A 19055-nucleotide genomic window follows, 5' to 3' on the forward strand; every position below is an offset into this window, starting at 1 on the left:
TAATCTGGAAAAGCTTTACGGTGGTTTTCTACCTTATATCTATCATGGATCAAATCCCACCTGTGGACATCACTGTGGACTTGCCTTATACTATTTAATCACTTAAAAAGATGGCTCTTTTTCCAATACCACCTTTTAGCTGTTTCCTTTGCTACCATAACTGGAAGCTCTGCACAAAATGTCTGGAGTGCCTGCTCTGGCATCTTGGGTGGGTGGATCTTGGTTTGGATCTGGGAAGTGGTAAAATAATGACTAGACAGGGCACTAGTAAAAAGCCATCTGGATTGTTCAGTAAGCCAGGCACAGGCAAGTAATATGTATAGGCAAGATGTTGGTAAAAAAAACCTTGGGTAACTTGTCCTTATAGGACAATGATTCAAAATGTTTTTTATTTGTTTTTGTTTTTTTGTTAGCAGGTGAAGGATGATTTTACATTCTGACCTTCCACTGCTGTCATAATTTGTAAGGCTTTTTTGCAGGGGTTCTCTGTTCTCCAGACTTTGGGGAGGCTTCCACAGTAAGTCTCTTATGATTTAGGACTTATAAACCAACATCAGCAACTTTTGAAGTAAATAGGGGGTGGCATTTCTCATTTATACTCTTATCAGCTGTAAAAATGACCGTAGAGCTGAAAAATATCAATCCTGTCAGTTGCAAGCATTGCAGGCATTACTGAAATAGCATTGTTATTGCCTGGATTCTCTTATCAGAGTGTATCCTCCAGCAGAAATGATTTTTTAAAAAGCTTTTCCCCCCCTGTGCCAAAAATACAGAACAAATATTCTCTATAGGCCCAATCCAGCTCATTAAAATTGAGAAAAGGCTTGCTGTTGTCTGTAATGAGTTTGGTTTGGCCCTATCTAAGCTCATGATGCAGCTTAATATGATAATGCATTTCTACAAATAAGAAGTATGTCAAGTAGGCCACAAAATGCAGCTGATTTTTTTTTTTTTTTTTTTTTAAGGGTATATTGTATATGCCTAGGCCAGCTAATAATCTACATTATTTACAGGCAGTTTGCATATCCAGAGTATTTTGTAAGTTTCAAGCTCCATGTGTGCATGTGGATGTGCACATGCACGAACACACACACACACACACTATGAACGTGTGTGTTCAGTGCAGGCTGGCCTTGAGGCTTGGGTCCAGAGTATTTCTCAGCTTCTTGGTTCATAAATATTTAACGGTCTCTCAGAATTTTAGCTCATACAATTAATAGGTGAATCATTCCCAGTTGCTGTCGCACGTGAAACCCAGATTTAAGATACACTTCATCTTTGCACACATTGAGCTGAGATGAGGAAAGACTAGATTAGAACAGTTTGTGAAAATTCCTAAGTATGAGACTTTGCCATTGTTTGCTTTTGTTTCCTTAATGGGAACACTTAGGCTAGGTGCAGCCATTCAAAAAGCCCAAGGTGGAATCAATCTTACGCAGTTTTCTGTAAGCAGCGTAGTTTAGATCAGTAGTGAACAGAACACGCGTTTGCCTTTGGTGTGGGGGAGGGAGGGAGGTGGACTCTTAGACCGAGTTCCACCCCTTTTAAACCAGTCTGTGTGCTGAACTTCTGTTCTGTTATGGGTATAGGTGAGTTTTGTGCACTAAATTTCTGTTCTGTTATGGGTATAGGCCAGTTTCCAATCACTTGTATGGTAAAAGTGTAGTGTCTGTATCTGGTTTTAAGGAATTATTCTATTATTCCTGCTGGGAGGAAGAACTGCTTAAATGATTTGATTTTCTTTTATTAAAAATGACTTTGGGCTTAGGCTCTTAAGTTGTACACACAGAATCTTACTGAAGTCAACAGGGGTTCACCCTGTGGATAGAAGAGAAGCTGTGTTCAGCCATTGTGCATCAGTCTTTGAGGCCCCTGAGAAGACGTTCACTTTAGGGCCTGATAGTGCAACTGTTAGATCTCTCCTGCCATGCCACATATTCTTTGCGGGATGTGCAATTTTGGGATTGGAGATGAGATCCCAATCATGTCTTACTTGCTGGTGCAGGGTAGCAGATTGCTCATGATCCCGGGCTCCTGCTGATGAAACTAGGGTGCCAATGATCAGCTGATTGTCTTTTGGGGCCAGGAACTAAACCAGCCAACAATCACTGATTGTCAAAACCCGAACTAGGAGCACAGGGACCCTAGGAGTGGTCTGTTACAGCCTGATCCTGGACCCCTGAGCTCTGGGGATGAGTAAAAACCCATGTGCTGTTCAGCTGGGTGGCACATGTGGTTTTATAGCTCCCAGTGCATGGGAAGCAGCCCTGTGCTGGGCTTCTCACACACTGGGAGCAGTATAAACCCCATGTGCCACCCAGGTGGGTGGCACACAGGGTGTTTACTCATCCCCACGCATGGGGACCCTAGCCAATCATAGCCCAATCCCCGAGTTCTCCTGTACCTGGACCTATAAAACCATGTGTGCTGTCCAACTAGATAACACTCACGGTTTTGACAGGTCCTGGGGCACGTGCTTATTTTAAGGTGTGATACCAATAAGACACAAAGTTCTCACATATGTGGATTAACTTTGTGTTTCATTTCCTCTATTATTACACCTTAAATTAACTTGCACATGTTACTATTTAAGGTGCAATTAACCTGATAATCCCATCTTAAATGTAATGTGGGTCAGTGGCCTCAGTGCTTAATGAGTTTTGGAGGATCTGTTTGAGGCATATAGTAGAATCTGTTGAAGAAACAGAATAGTTTGTTTTGTTTGTTTTTTCCTGAGGCTGTTTTTGGTGAAGAAAATTAGTATCTGTAGTAAGAAAATTCTGCACTTAGAGAAAAGTGGGGGTCATTGTTTGGAGTGTTTCTTAAAATGGCCAACTTGAGACACTGTGGGCTGATTTATGCAGGAATCATTAATACCTGCTCTTGTGGAAAGAGCTGTGAATTTCATCTGGTCACTCAAACCTGCTAACATGGAAAATTCTTCCCCCTGCCCCTTGTTTATGGAGCTCAGTCCTGTAGCCTGCAAACCAAGGCGCCTTGTCTTTATTTTCTGTTTAATGCTTTCAGACTTGAAGGCCTGATAAACTGTAGTTTCAAGTGGGTGTCATATTAACTTGAGAAGGTTCATCAGTGGCGTTTGAATGGACTCTTATTCTGATACAGCACTTCCAAACAAACCCTGTACTGCATGGTTATGGCTCGCATAGCATCACTTTGCAGCACATGTATCACAGTTTTGAAAACAGCTGAATTAAATCATCATACATTTAAAAATGTGCTTGACTTTCCCCCTAGTTTTTCTCATTGTGACATTCTTCATTTTTCTGGTCCTTTGATTACCGCAGGGATGCAGATGTTCTTGCAGAGGAGAGGGTGTGCTGCCTTGATTGTACAGTGCTGGCCCTGACTGAGTCATTGCTTGGGGCGCAGATGTTTACCATGTCATGAATCAAATGTTGGTATTGTTTAGACTGTTCTCTGGGAAGGTTAGTTGTCTCCCTGCCATGCACAGGGAATATGCTATAAAGAAAACTGAGCAACGGAAATATTGCATTTGTCTTATCTAGCTACGATTTATTGTGTGTGTTGCTTCAGATCTTAATCTCATTAGAAGTACACTGAAATGTGACTTGTTGATGCCAAATCTTTGTTCAATGAATTTACAGGATGTGGGGCCAAAATTCTGTCCTATGGAAATGGCCTGCAGCCAAAGAGATGTTGCAGTACTTGCTTATCAAACCTTAAGGCCAGATCTCCAGCTGGATTAAATGGACCTAAACCACTTTATATCAGATGAGGCTTTAGGCAGTAGAGTTAATCTCCAAAGGCCTTTCTACAGGGCTGCTCCAGTGAGTACAGATAAGCAGCATGGATGCCAGTAAGAATAGAATTTGGCCTATTATATGTCATTATTTTCAAAGTAAAGTGACACTTCATACCATATTTCCACGGAGCAATTAACCGCTACAATGACTTCTTAAATATCCAAAGTGCTGTGATTAATCACTGCCAAAATGGCAGTATTTGTGAATGGAAGCTAAGCATGTTCACAATCATACTAGCAAGGAATCTTTCTTTTGTTATAATAACTTTTGCCAAATTTCTTATTTTCAGACCTCAAGCTCTGATGTGCAGAACCTATATTATGATTGGCTGTAGGACACTCACAGCCCTGTAACTGAACACTGATGTATAAAATGGTAATTGCTCCCTGGAGGAGCAGCTCTGAGCTAGCGCACATTCGTTGTAGATTCCAGGGCAGCAAATGGAAGCTGCAGGAGTGCTGGTGGCCAACGTTCAGATGTATGATTTAGTAACCGGGCCTGGAGAGATGGCCTTGCGTCTTTCAGATCAGTTACTATGGCTCTCGGATGATTTCTGTTTCGACCTTTTGGGGTCGATTCATTTTGGGGAATTGATTTAACATACAGTTTTAATCTCCTCAAATTTAGTTCATAGAGGTAGAGTGGGGGTGGTGACAGTTGTATTTTCTTTATAATTGTTCTGAGTTATTAATGGGACCAGACTTGCTTGATCCTGGAAAGCCCCTTCATTAAGTAGAAGTACGTGCAAGGATTCTGTAGTGCTGAGCTCTGTTTGCAAGTGTTTACCAGCATGAAACACATTCCCCTTATCTTAGCTGAATTTCTTTTATGCACTAAAGAAAATGAGGAAACTTTTTTTTTTTTTTAAGATGCGCTTTTTGAAAAAAAATGATAAAAGCATTAATTTTCTTCATTTTAAACGGCTGCTCTATGGTATCACCACTAAAATCTGCTTCTCCTTTAGCCTTTTGTTGCTAGTGTGCATCAATTGTCTCTTCAAGAAGTCCTCATAAAAACTAACTTTGTACCGGCAGGTAAATCAAGAAGAATTAAAAGCAGGGAATCCTTCCTCACCTGTTTGTAGCTGTGGTATGGCTTGGAGAACAGTGCAAGGGAGTTGAGTTCTCATGGAGCAGCGTGTGTTGACATCTTGGAAACTGAAGGCTTGGGTTCAAATTCTGCTCTCATGTCTACAGGTGCAGTTTGAATCGGCAGGAGCTGTTATCCATATAACTGAAAGAAACTCTGGCCTTGAGAACAGTATAAAGTTGATTCAGTGAGAATATCAACAGGGCCAAGACTGTCATTCTCAGCTTCTATGCTTGGCCTGCCAGCCAGAGGTCAAATTATTGCCAGTTATGATGTGGACATTCCTGACTAGTGAAGCTACTGGCCTTTTTCCAGGCTACTGCATAGCTTCTGAGATCTGCTGCAGAATTGTATTCCCTTGATTTGGTGGTTTTCTTACACAATTCCCTATTGTTCTTGAAGAACAATTGTGCAGTTCTTCATAGTAATCGCAGCATGACTGTAAATGAGGCCCCCACCCCTGATAGGGCCAATTCTAATCCAGTGGGATTCAGTGGGAGTTTTTCCATTGACTTCCTTGGGTCTGTGATTTAACTCTTTTGCTCAGCCTAGGATGGCAGTGTACTGAGGTATGCAGGAGCTAGCTTTAATCATCGCAGGGGTATGGGATAGCTAGCCTGTGCTGAAGTCCGTGCCACTATTTTCATGAATTTTGTACCCCAGCTGGTTAGGTTAAGGCTACCTCAGGTAAGACCGTACAGGCTGCAGTTGCATACCCCAGTTGCAGTGCAGACATAGCCATCGTATGAAGCTAGAGATTATCACTGTGGCTAGGTCTGTGTGTCCTCCATCATAATTCCTTTTCCCACCCTCCCTGAGTAACACAACTAATGGATACTGAACAGATGCTTCAGTTGCTTAGTAATTTACATTGTCAGAAAACCTTCATGGCTGTCTTCTGTCAAGGTAGTTCTGTTTAACCACATTAGGAGAGGTGCAATATAAGTGCACAGCAATGACTGTAAGTATAGCAGGGATTGTACAAAACGTGAAAAATAGCTTAATAACTGAGCTTGTGAGGCAGGTTGGAATCAGAGCTGTTATCTTAAATGCAGTATATTATTAACAAGAGCCAATTTTTAAAGGCTTTTAAAATGTGTGTGAAAAAGTAACTGCACAAATAAAGTCCTGTTTACAAGTGCCAGATGGCATGTGTAAATACAGTCAATAGTCTGTAGAAACTTTTGGTATCTGACTCGCTGAGAATTTTCAAGTGATTACCATGCACCTGAGAGCTTTAAAACTGCAAGAAACATTTTTAGAAAACAAGACAAAACAAAACATAGGTGCTTTTCACTGTTGGCATTGTTTGTTTACTTTCTGCATCGCAGTCGGATTGGACAAATGTCTTGCAGGTTTTTCTTTCTAGTGCTCACTGTAGTGGGATGGTGCTGCTTGGGTCGTAAATGCCCTGGGAGAATGGGTGAGAACCAAATAAGAACTGTTGTCATGGTAATTTAATAAGAAAGCATAGAAAGCATTTATATGGATTTTTATGGCTGTATCTTCAGTTTCAATGGACCTAACAATGTCCCTTTAATAATAAGTAAATATGTCTCCTTCTAAAGGCTAATTAAATGCTTTGCATTAGTTTTCAATCAGGAGGAGGATATTGAACTTGGGGGCTGAGGCAGATTGGCTGATGTGAATAAGGTATGGGACTGGAAAATGACAGCTGAGATGGAAGGAAAACTCAAAGAAGCTTAATGCACCCAGGCTGCCGGACTGTCCAGTCTCTATCTCAGAATCCTGAGAGATTTTGCAGGCAGTTTTGGAAGCAAGTATTTGTAACAAATCTAACAAGGAGAAGATGGTCCCACAAAGTGGAGTACAGCAAAGGTAGGATTTAACCAGGGAGTGATCTGAGCCACTACAAGCCTGTTAGTCTGACCTCAATAGCCTGGAAGGCATTAGAACTGAATGTTAAGGAAAGAGTATTAATAACATGGAAGTAAAAGACTCTGTGAATTTAGTAAAGATTAAACTGTACATGAAGCGCTAACTGCATAGTAGCTTAATTCTGCACAGTAGCATGCAGGGTAAAAACTACGCAAGTATGCTACTGAGCAGTAGTATTAGGCTACTGTGCGGTTAGCATAACTAAAAAACTGTGAGCTAGTGCCAGTTACTGTCCATTGATTTAGCACTTGGTTATACAAGTACTAAACGCGTAGTAACAACAACACATTAATGAACATGTAGACACACCCAGAGTAACCTCATACCTTGCTTTGCTAAGGTGCCTGACTTCCTAGACATGGGAAGTGCAGAGATCTTATGTCTCTGGCCATCAGTAAAGCATTTGATATGAAGCCGACATTGGAAATGAATTATTAGAAAGGAAAAGATGGGGATTAGGACAAGAATTGTAAGGTTGGATAATGAACTTGCAAAAGAAGAGATGGTAGTAGGTAATACTGCATGGGGAAATACCAGGCTGGATGAAGGTTAATGGTGGAGTTCCCCAGGATAGCTCTTGTGCCTGTATTTAAAAAAGGGAAGAAGGAAGATCCAGGAAATTACAGACCAGTCAACCTCACTTTAGTCCCTGGAAAACTTGTGGAGCAGATCCTCAAGGAATCCATTTCTAAGCACTTGGCAGAGAAAAACGTGATTAGGAACAATCAGCATGGATTTACCAAGGGCAAGTTGTGCCTGACTAACCTGATTACCTTCTACGATGAGGTGACTGGCTCTGTGGATGCAGGGAGACTGGTGGATGTGATATACCTTGATTTTAGCAAGACTTTTCATACCATCTCCCACAGCATTCTTATAAGCAAGCTAAGGAAGTACGGGCTGGATGAGCGGACTGTAAGGTGGGTAGAAAACTGACTGGAGCATCGGGCTCAGAGGGTAATAATCAATGGCTCAATGTGTAGTTGTCAGCCAGTATCAAGTGGAGTGCCCCAGGGGTTGGTCTTGGGGCTTGTTTTGTCCAATATCTTCATTAATGGTCTAGAAGAAGGGATGGAGTGCACCCTCAGCAAGTTTGCAGATGACACCAAGCTGGGGGGGGGGGGGGGGGGAGTAGATACACTGGAGGGTAGGGCTAGGATTCAGAGTGATCTAGAAATATTGGAGGAATGGGCCAAAAATGAATCTCATGAGGTTCAACAAGGACAAGTGCAAAGCCTTGCATTTAGGACAGAACAATGCCATGCACCATTACAGGTTGGGGGCTGACTGGCTGGGCAGCAGCTCTGCAGAAAAGGACCTGGGGGTTACAGTGGATGATAAGCGGAATATGAACCAAGTGTGCCCTTGTTGCCAAGAAGGCTGCGCTGGGCTGCATTGGTAACTGTGTTGCCAGTAGGTCAAGGGGAGTGATTATTCCCTTCTATTCAGCACTGGTGAGGCCACATCTGGAGTACTGTGTCTAGTTTTGGACCCCCCACTACAGAAAGGATATGGACAAATTGGAGAGAGTCCAGTGGAGGGCAGCAAAAATGTTGAGGGGGTTTGGGAACATGACTTATGAGGAAAGATTGAGGGAACTGGGCTGTCTTAGTCTAGAGAAGAGAAGACTCAGTGGGGATTTAATAGCAGCCTTCAACTACCTGAAGGGGAGTTTGAAAGAGGATGGGACTAGACTGTTCTCAGTGGTGGCAGATGACAGAACAAGGAACAATGGTCTCAAGTTGCAGCAAGGGAAGTTTAGGTTGGATATTAGGAAGAATTTTCTCACTAGAAGAGTAGTAAAACACTGGAACAGGTTACCCAGAGAGGTGGTGAAAGCTCCATCCTTGGAAGTTTTCAGAACTTGACTAGACAAAGCTTTGGCTCGGATGATCTAGTTGGGCATGGTCCTGCTTTGAGCAGGGCGTTGGACCAGATGACCTGCTGAGGTCCGTTCCAACCCTAACTTTCTATGAATTGAAAGTAAATTTGCTACCTGTTAATACAAGTAGTAAATTTACTCCTGATTACTTACTGTGCAGTAGTGCACATGTAGATGAATGACCAGGAGCAAATGTGCTCCCTGTCAGCTGAGCAGCAGGGGTAGGAGATTATCCTCATCCAGGATCCTGGGGGCAAGAAGTAATGTCCCTTTGCTTCGGCAGTAGAATCTCTCATCCCCGGCCCTGTGATTGCAGAGCAGGGGCTGGGAGCTCCCTGCTGCTGGGGCAGGGGGGCATTGTCTCCTCCCACCTGGGTTCTGGTGGTGGATCTCAAGCAGATTCCAGGGTCAATGAGCAATTTCCAAGACCCTGCCAGGAGACTGCTGTCTTCTGGCTCTGCTTCTGGCAGCCCCTGGGATAGCACCCAGGGAGAGCCTAGAGCTCCCCCTGGCCACTGCAGAGGGCCAGTGCAGGACTGTTGGTGGTGGGATCATACTGCTGCCATGACCAGCAAATCTGCTGCCACTTCCCTGCATGTGTAGATGCCTGTCTGGGGTGGGCTTACTGTAGAGTAATTTGCGCCTGGAGCATTTGCACCTGTAGATGTACCCATTGGGGAGGATTAGGATGTCCTAAGGAAAGAAACTGGCTGACTCTGAGGGCTGGAGTAATAGAAATCAGACAAAATTCAATAGTACAAAATGAAGCATTACAAATTGCAAACTTGGGGCATAACACAAAAACTTCTACATTACATAGTTGGAAATGACTGAAGAGCAGCTTGATGTACTAGCTGATCACAGGATAACTTTGCTGGCAATATAACTTAGCCATGAAAAAGGCGTGAACATTCCTAGGATATATTGGGTAAGGCATTTCTGGAACCTGTGGGTAACAGTGTCTTTGTACAGACTAAAGTTAAGACCTTTTATGGAAAACCGGGTGCAGTTCTGGACAGTCATACACAAGAAAGGTGAGTTCACATTGGTACAGGTGCAGAGAAGAACAAGTAGGACCTCTGTTCCCTGGATCCTCCAGTCTTATGAGAAGACTCAAAAAGCTTGGTTTGTTTAGTCTAGAAAAATTGGAGGCTCAGAGGGGATATGTTAGTTCTCTTTAAATACAAAAGGGGGTAAATATAGTGGAGGGGGAAGAACTATTTAAACTAAAGGGAAATATTGTCCAGAGAACAAGGGTATAAACTGTTTATGAAGACATTTTTGGCTGGATTTAAGAATTAAGTTTCTAGTCACTAGTGAGTGAGGTTCTGGAACAGCTTTCCAATAGGAGGCTAAAATCTTAAGTAAGGGTGTGATCGAGCTTGATCAGTTTATGAAAGGAATTACCATATTTTTCTGATTACAAGTCGGCCTTTTCTTCCTCCAAGAGCACCATTAAAGTTGCACGTGACTTCTATGCTCTAGAATTTAGCCTCAAACAACTGGACTATTGACATGCCATAATTTTTGGTTGACCCTGACAGAAACATCAATTCATATTTGGCAGAAATTTTTTTCTTAAAATTGAACCTAGGAATACAGGGTCAATTTATAATGAGAACAATATGGCATATGACATGATTGCCTGCAAAAGCAGAAGAAAGGACTTGATGACCCAGCGGGTCCCTGACAGCCCTACACTGCTGTATTTCTAACTTTGTGCAGGGTCAGTGGGGATGAAATAAATATTCACAATCTGCACTGTTACCTACAGACATGACCCCATGTTAGAATATGCCCTCCAGGATGGTGTAAAAGTTCTTTTGCACTGACTTCTTGTGTGATCCTGCACAAGCAGCTTGTATTTACCGTGCCGTAGTTGCCCCATCTTTAAAATGGAAACAACTGCTTTGGTTTGTGTTGTGCTAGCAACAGATAGTGATGGCTTTAGGGCAGAAGTGGGCCTCTGCCAGATGATTTTAATAAAAATATTTGTGTCTTAGATGCAGGTTTTTTTTTCCTTTGGATATTAATTGATTGACTTTTATAGCATGAGCCAGTGTATTTTAAACAGATGAGGAACAGATTTATTTTGTGAAAAATTCCTTTTATGTCCATTTCCTTAAGGAATGCTTTTAGGACTTGGCTTGAAAATAATTTTGTTCTTTTTTTCTTTCAGAATTGTTTTATCTCTCATTTATGTTAAATTCACCTTGTATCATTTTACACAGCTACACCTTGAATACTGACAAATACAAGTGGCTCATTGTCCCCTTTCTCAGTTCTTAATTGTGTTGGGTGTTTAATCATGGAGTTGAGAAATATTGTGCATTTTCTTTCTTTAAATGCAAGCTCTTTGAGTCTGGCTTATATTTTGCTTTTATTTTATTGAATGAAATTTACCTTTGGAAGGGATAAATGCATTAATTCCCTAGTATTTGGAACCCAATATAAATTGGGTAGTGACAAAATACAGTATGCAATTAAATGCAACATATACAATATATGTAAGTTGAAGCAAAATTTGTGGGTTATTTTGGAAAACTTTCTAAAATTCAAGCCTATACTAATAGGTGAGAATCCTGGGAGGGTTTCAATTCAGGGACAGGAATCTTTTTAAGATGCAGTTAAGTTTTTGCAGGAAGCTCTAGAACAGGGTTGGTGTATGTAGCTAGCTAGTGTCCTGGCATTGTTGTTAAAGGCTTAATGCAGTGACCACTTGAAATGTTATGTATGACATGTATGACCTGTGTTATGCAGAAGGTCAGACTAGATGATCAGAATGGTCCCCTTCCTGTCTTAAAACTACAAATCTATTAATCTTGTAGTGCCAACAATGTGCTTTGTGCAGCACAAGAGACAGAATTTCTTGTTCTGAAGGGTTTATAATCCAAACAAGACAGATGCAGAATAAACAGGAAGCACTAGAGACCCAAAGAGAGGAAAGGACTTGAATACATATTTTGAAACGTTAGTTTTTGACACAATTGTTGATACGCTATCAGTGGTTATCCCAGCAGAAGTGAGCTTTTAGGGAGGATTGGAATGGACAGCATAAAAGCTATCCTGTGCAGTGAGGGGGGTGATGGGGAAAGGCCTGGATAATGGTGTGTTGAGACTGGCACCACTGGAGCAGGGAATAACGTGTAAAGAGACTACATTGGTGGGTCTGAGGATCTGGACATGTGCATAATTTGTCACAGGATGCAAAAGCAAAGAGCTTTATCATGCAGCAGGTGCTTTGCAGTAACTGCCTGTGTCTGCTCTGATCATGTGATAAGTAGAAGCTAAGCCATGCCCAATATGTTTCCTTTTGCTGAAGGCTAAGCTGCTGGGGTTTAGCTTCCACATCACAGCATGCGCACAGACATTACTGCAGAGCAACTCATGCTTAGTAAAGCCCTGCCCCCTTCATACTATGCAATAAGTTGTTTCTGGCCACGTACAGACGTTACACGCAAACCAGTATAAGTGATCAAAAGCTGGTCTATACCCATAACAGAATAGAAGGTTGGGGCATATAGACTGGGTTCTACATTTTTTAAACCAGGTTAAGATGGGCCAGGATTGATGAGCTATCAGTTTTAGGTTAAATCAGTGTATTGAACTAGATCCCCCCCCTATTGATTTCATGATAGGTCACTGTTCACTGGCATCCCAGGGGCCTTTGCAGCGCCCCTGCCCCCCGCTAACCTCCCCTTGCAGGGAGATGTTTTAGCACTTGCCATGTGCTTGGCTGTCACAGATCTGAGCCAGCACAGAGGTAGGCAGGCAGTGGGGGAGACTGAGGAGGTATTTTTACCAAAAAAAAAAAAAAAAAAGGCTCTACATATATACGGTTATATATATCTACACTCTACCTATTACACCACAAAAGGGTAAAACCTTTTCCGTTACAAAAAAAACACATCCACGTCCCACGCACCCATACAAAGGCTTGCTGGACACTCGAACCCATTACAGTATCTGCAACGCATGAAACGCACACAACAACTAAGTCCATGCTGGTCCCTCAGACCAGCCCATCCTCCCTTTCCACACTTGCCCTGCTTCCAGGGTCACATACTCAGTTCAAAGTGCCCTCTCCATTGTTGCTCCAGCTCCCACTGTAGGATGCACTGCTGCTGTCACTGAGGGAGAGATGCTCCTGCTAGGCAGTGGGGACAGGGCCACACTGTAGAAGGAAGGATTGGGTCCCTTGGAGCTTGGCACCAGCAGCAGCCGAGGAGCCTTCTACGAAGTGCCCCTAAAAGCCTCCAGGGCTGCTTGGCGTGTCTTGCTGGCTGCCACTGGTGCTGAGCTCCATCAGGATGCACTGGGCAGCCCAGAAGGCTTGCTTTGGGCAGCAGGACCGGGTGCTCTGTAGAAGGAAGGTTCAGGCCCCTCAGCCTGATCCTTCCTTCTATGGAGTACCGGGGCACCCCTGATTGGCTGCAGAGCACATGCCTCCAACCCCCTGCTGTCACCATGGACCCTCCCCTGTGCCCAGCCCTAGGCTTCCAGGAGAGCCCCAGTGTCACCACAGCACGCCTGGCTGGTGGCGGCAGTGGGGGACATGCCATGATGACACCCTCTGGGGCTTTCCTGGAAGCCTGGGCTGGTTATAGAGGAGGGTCTACAGTGACAGCCCCCGCTTGGCTGTACTTGTAGTGATGTGTTCTGCACCTTGTTGGTGTTGATGCATGTAGCCAAGTGTATGTACCAGTGCAGGCACATTTTCTGGATTTTTTTTAGTGCTGATCTGACAAACCCTGAGCAGGCAACTCATCATTTTAGAGGATGACCTTTTCTTCAAGGGCTATAACTTCTGTGTGGGGTGTCAAGAACTGTGAGATCCGGATCCTGACTGAGGCTTCTGGATCTGACTTGATTGCAGTATAAGTCATAAAGCCAGTAACAGCATGCACTGCTCTGATCTTTGAGACTCTGCGAGGATTCCTGACAGCAGTTCAACTTTTCTGTATATTGTGGGAAAACAGATGTTTTCAATAAACTTTAAAAATGAATGTGAATGATTTACAGTGAGATGTAAACATAAAAATATTGGGAGTAAGAGAGAATCTTTGGGAATGACCTGCTTGATACCCTCCATTGGAATTTAAAGTGTGCTAGCAGATGTGGCTTCTCGACTCTTCCTTCTCAGTGGTCAGAAAGGATCGTAATGGTTTATTCCTACAGTGCAGGATGTGAAATTCCTCTGGGTGCTGTAAATCACTTAAATTTGCAGAGACATAACATCTTAACTCAAATAGATGAAGAACAACCCTGGATTCCCTCTTCCCCCAGACCTAGGCACTGAAGATAACTTGCTGAGGCAGTCGAAAGAAATTGCAGAATTTATCAAAAACTGTTAAAATACAGGTGTGAGCTCTCCACATAATGACTAGCATGTTAGGTGATGGCCCATGGCACTGACTGTGCTTCACATGCCAATGTTAAAACCTAGCTTTAGACGCAAACCAAGCCAGGCACTGGGTTTGTGCTGAGCTCGCATTTCAGATTGTATCCTTTCCATGTCTAATCTGTTATGTTTAAGTTGCCTCTGTTCAGCCACAGGGTCTTTCACCTAGTCTCCATTTCAGGCTCATGCTTGCAGCAAGTTGAGCTGACTTGTGTGTAGGGGAAGAGAAACATCTGGCACCTTAGTCTCTGTCTGCCTGGTCTGAGAGATCCTTGGACCAAGGACTTTTTGTTGAAGACTAGTATGGAGGGGCTTTGTTTCTGGTGTTTTTGTTTTGTTTGTTTGTTTGTTTGTTTTACCTGAGCATTTCCTAAGATTTGGTTGGGGGGGGGGGGGGCACGAGGGTGACAAAATCAGAGGCCACCCAGAAAAGGGAATGATACCTGGGGAAGGTAGGAGATAGGGTGGAAGAAGATGAGTGTGTGTTACAGTTCCCAAACTAAGTGTTTTCTGGAGGGCAGCCTATGTAGGTCTCAGGCCTCCAAATGTCATGTCTCTGGCTTGAATCCAGTGTCTTGGGGATATGGGGAAAAGATCTGTGCCATTCACTTGGTCTGACTTCAGTTCAACACCTGCAGTTCTGCTCTGGGATCTGTGGCAGAGCTAGCCATGGCCAGCCAGACCTCATACCAATGCACTGTTGGGAACATCACTGTAGAAAAATCCTACCTTAGAAACAGCAAACACCTTATGGTCATGCTTGGCTTACCAGTGGTCTCCCATCTTCTACGTGGAGACCTTGAGAGGTGAATAGGACTTCAGGTCCTCTCCTTGGACCCGTCTCTGGTCACAACAATAAATCTTGTCCCCATTTCTGTTCCATAGGCTGTGCTTTTTTGCAGTGAGTTGAGCTGTCTCGTTAGGTCAAGCTGGTTAGTCCTTGTCCCTAACTTGATCCAGTCTTCTGGGTTAGGGTTGTTAATTTTTTACAGTCTGAAGTCTTTTGAATCTGCTTGGATCAGCCCATGGGCTTTTCCGTTAGCCGAGTGAAACTTCAAAACAAAAAAAACAAAACAAAACCCAACAACTTGTTACCCGTGTTGTTTCAGTATTGGGGCTTTTCATTAATTAGTCCCCTCTAACTTTAGTTCTAGTAGAAAGCAGTCTGCCTCTGACCCTTTAGGCCAGGAATCCAGCCACTAACGAGATCATAAAAAGGCACATAACATTTATGCAATAGTCTATGAATAGGCCATGATTCTGTAACATCTGGCAGAGGAAGACTTTTTGCTGAGGATGCCAGTATATCCAGGCCTGGCCCAGTGCCAATCATGTTGTTGTGGAAATAAGAAAATTGCTCTGTAGCTGTTTGGTCAAGTTGCATTTTGAGCTGCCGTATAAAAATGCAGTACACCTGCTTAGGAGACATTGGTGTCTGAGGATATGCGGTGCAGCTCATGCATGCCAGACAGTGGAATCTGTTTACAAAATTCTTTTCAGACAAGTCGTTTTTGGCACTTCATAAAATTTCCTTCCATGTGTCCAAACTGGCTGAACTCTATAACTAGATGCAGAAAGGCTCCCCCCGCCCTGCCTATACATGAGACAATATTTCATTGTTTCCTACTGTCTGTTTAGTATTCCACATGCAGATTTTTCCTCCCTCTTAGTTTTCCCTGTTAGGCAATGAAATAGGTTCAACAGATACTGAACATGCTTAAATACTACACATATTAGTAGGCAAATTCAGTGGAACAAGCCTGCCTGGGAAAATATCCTGATGAGCATCAGACTATTTTTAGAGGTGCACCCATACATTGGTCTGATATCGGATCCGCACCAATATGAAGAAAATCATTTGAATCGGAAATCGGCCTGATGTGGCTGATAATGTGGCATTATAATAATATAGTTAGATGCATAATATAGTTAGAGGTCTTTCAAATGCAAGACATTCTTTGTCAGGTCTCAGTCAGGTTTCCAATCAGGAATCAGAGACCTGACAAAGAATGTCTTGCATTTGAAAGCTTGTCTAACTATATCCCAACAGCATAACTGGTCCAATAAAAGAAATTGCCCAAATAAATCCTTGCCTACTACATTTTGGGAAAACTTCAGGGAAACTTTTTTGAAGAACAGCAGCTTTAGTTTCTCTGTCAGTCTTCTAGTCTTTTGTAAGGTCTGTCTATACAGGTACTATGAATTAGCCGATCCAAGATGGATTGTCCTAACTGCTTGTTGCAATTACCTGTACCAGTGGCAGCAAGCAGAGTGGAAAGAGAATCTAGTGTAGAAAAGGCCACTGAGACCATAAGGCCAGAAAGAATCAGTTGTGTCATTCAGTCAGACCTGCATAACTAAGACATAGGACTTGCTGGAATTATTTCAGGGATGCACAATCTTTTGGCCTAAGCCCATCCTTTCCCTGCACATATCCAGGGGGCCCATGCCCCCAGTGTCCTTGTGGGGTGCATGTAGTGGCAGGAGCTGCCCCTCTGCCCCACCCTTCCTTGGCTGAGTTGCCCCAGCCCCACTCCCTCTTTTACTGTGGGGGCCTCAACCTGTCCCCTCCCCCCATCCCTTCGCCCACAACCGAGCCAGACACTGCTCTCCCTGCTGCTGGGCTGCATGCCGGGCTGCCTGCATGCTGCACTGCAGCTGTGCATATGCATGGGGCTTTTATCAGCGTCGTTTCTCAGCCACATGAGCCAAAAAAGCTGATTGCCACTATTGTCAATTTTCCTTACATCAGTGCCAATTTGATATGGGACCAATGTATTGGTGCACCTCTACCTGATGTTGTGAAAATGCCCGTTATTGGCCAGGTCTCTTGGATCACTTTGTCATTGCCATGGTTGAGCATGGCAGAAAGTCTGATTTGCATAAGGACAGTGAAACTGGTGAACTCTGTTGTAGAATAGGGCTGTTCCTAGAATTGTGACCTTGTCTTCTCCTGTTAGAAAGCATTTGTGTTAATGATAGTACCTAAAAGGCTCCAATCTTCTAGTTCTGCTCTATGCTGTACGAACAGACATGAGAGATCATCCCTGCTTGAAGGCTTCGTATGCAAGTTCCAAAATGGGAGACATTTCATGGCCAGTAGTAGGCAACCATTGATCACGGTGTACACGTAAGAGGTCTAGTCACCAAGACCTTCAGTGTGTATGCCTAGGCAAGAGTATGGAGCAGCAGAGGCTGCCCAACACCTTCCATCCCTACTTTAGGCCATTGAGACAGACTCCAAAAGCTAGACCAAGTCCAGACATTCAGTGGTTGTAGCTTCTGCTAGGGAGCAACAATAAGAACTGCTGCTGACTACCGAACATGGGTGGGCAAAATACAGCCTGTGGGTCGGATCTGGCCTGCCAGGTCATTCTATCTGGGCCGCAGAGCCCTTGAAAAATTTAGTAAATTAATATTTATTTGCCCTAGCTCTTTGACAAAGCTGGCAGGAGCTAGGAGCAGTAGGACCCAGAGGGAGCCCTGCACAGGCATGGGCAGTGCCTGCATGTGTGTGTTCATAGGGTTAGTCCCACATGCACACCCCTCCATACACATGCACCTACACCTCCCCTTACACTGCCATACACAAACCCCAGCCACCCTCCCCCACACACCTACCTAGACCCCACATACCCCCACAACCCCTACAAACCTATATCCATCCCCCCCAATATACAAGAATAAGACTCAATTTTAAGTTGTTGTGCAGTCACCTCTGCGTACACTACACAAACAGAATTAAATCAGGATGTGACAGGGGGCCTCCTCGGGGGGCATCTCCAGGGCCCGCCCTGTCTGGTGGGCAACCACCTGTCTATCTCACCTGCCACGCCTTTGATGGTAATTGATTCAATCTGATGTCAGTTAAGCAGGAGGTTGCCCATCTAATACCCCTATGCCAGGGGGCGCTCTCTGCGGCTCCTAACCTCCCCAGTACCGCAGCCCAAGCCTTGCAGATGGCATCATGGTGTTCACATAGTCACCGGCCCCACACTGGGCCCCAGAATCATCCATACAGGGCCCCTCTATGATCCTCTTCGATCAGGCGGCCTCTCCACCATTATCCAGGCTACCTAGCCCCCCAAAGCTACTTTCCCCTCTTGGGTGTGGTCCCCCCCGGGACCTTCGGCTAACTGGCCCTGGCCCACCTCCAGGCCAGTTGGAACTCCAGGCCCCCGGCACTTGGGTCTTCCTCATGGTGGGCCCCTGGCCCTTTTGCCCCTCTTTGTCCTGGCCCCAGCTTAGGCCAGTCAAGGGTACTCTCTCTTTCGGGCTGGGTCTCTAGCCCCTCACTCTTTATCTGGGCCTCATCGTGCTACTACTCCCCTTCTCCCAGGGGCAACTGCAGCACCACGCCCTGTATTCATTCACTCTCTCAGGGTCCACCCTCTGGGCCCCTCCACAAACAGGGTTACCCACCCAGTGGTGGGAGCTAGAGGTTAAGGCACCCCATCCCACCTTTCACCAGGGTGATAACTGGCCTGGCATTTCCTGGGGGCTCCCACACCACTGAGATTCCCAGCAGGGTGCAGTTTCAGGTCATGCCCAGGACCAGGTGCCTCCTTACCAACCCCTTGCGGCTCTACCTTACCTCCCAGGTTGTCTCAGCAGCCTTTTGGTCAGGCAATGTTGCTGCCTGGCCTTCAGCAGCCAGACTGCCCTGCTTATATAGGCAGCCCTTGCCTCTAAAATGGCTGCCCTAATCAGGCACCTGGAGGCTGCCAGCTCCAGGCCCTTAAAGTGGCAGGCACACACAGTGCACTGCCACACACCTCCCCCCTTAGATCATCACCGCCCCCTCGCTGGGGCCACTTCAGCGCCCCCTTTCAATGGGGCTTCTCGTCGCTCATCCTACTGCCCCCTCACGCTGGGGCCCCGCAACCCACTGGTTGCTCTCATCGCTGCCCCCTCTCGCTGGGGCCGCCCCCTCACTGGGGCCGGGGTCTCCGTACCCCGCACACAACCCGGGGTCTATGTTCCCCACCCGCAACCCACT

The 19055-nt window shown here is 44.7% G+C and overlaps 1 protein-coding gene and 1 long non-coding RNA gene across 6 annotated transcripts in view; one reads left to right on the forward strand and one right to left on the reverse strand.

Moving 5' to 3' along the window:
- PDZD2 (PDZ domain containing 2) overlaps positions 1 to 19055 on the forward strand; it is a 330694-nt gene that overhangs the window by 173239 nt on the left and 138400 nt on the right. The window lies entirely within an intron of this gene.
- LOC109285281 (uncharacterized) lies at positions 1744 to 18824 on the reverse strand. 2 transcript variants are annotated; one of them, XR_009461165.1, is made up of 3 exons: positions 18651 to 18824; positions 14826 to 15108; positions 1744 to 6285 (listed from the first exon to the last, which is right to left on the reverse strand). It is a non-coding gene; the product is annotated as an uncharacterized LOC109285281 (long non-coding RNA). The 2 variants fall into 2 exon arrangements; XR_002092987.2 differs by lacking the exon at positions 1744 to 6285 and adding an exon at positions 12279 to 13613.

Source organism: Alligator mississippiensis, chromosome 3, assembly GCF_030867095.1.
Source record: "Alligator mississippiensis isolate rAllMis1 chromosome 3, rAllMis1, whole genome shotgun sequence".
Taxonomy (NCBI): domain Eukaryota; kingdom Metazoa; phylum Chordata; order Crocodylia; family Alligatoridae; genus Alligator; species Alligator mississippiensis.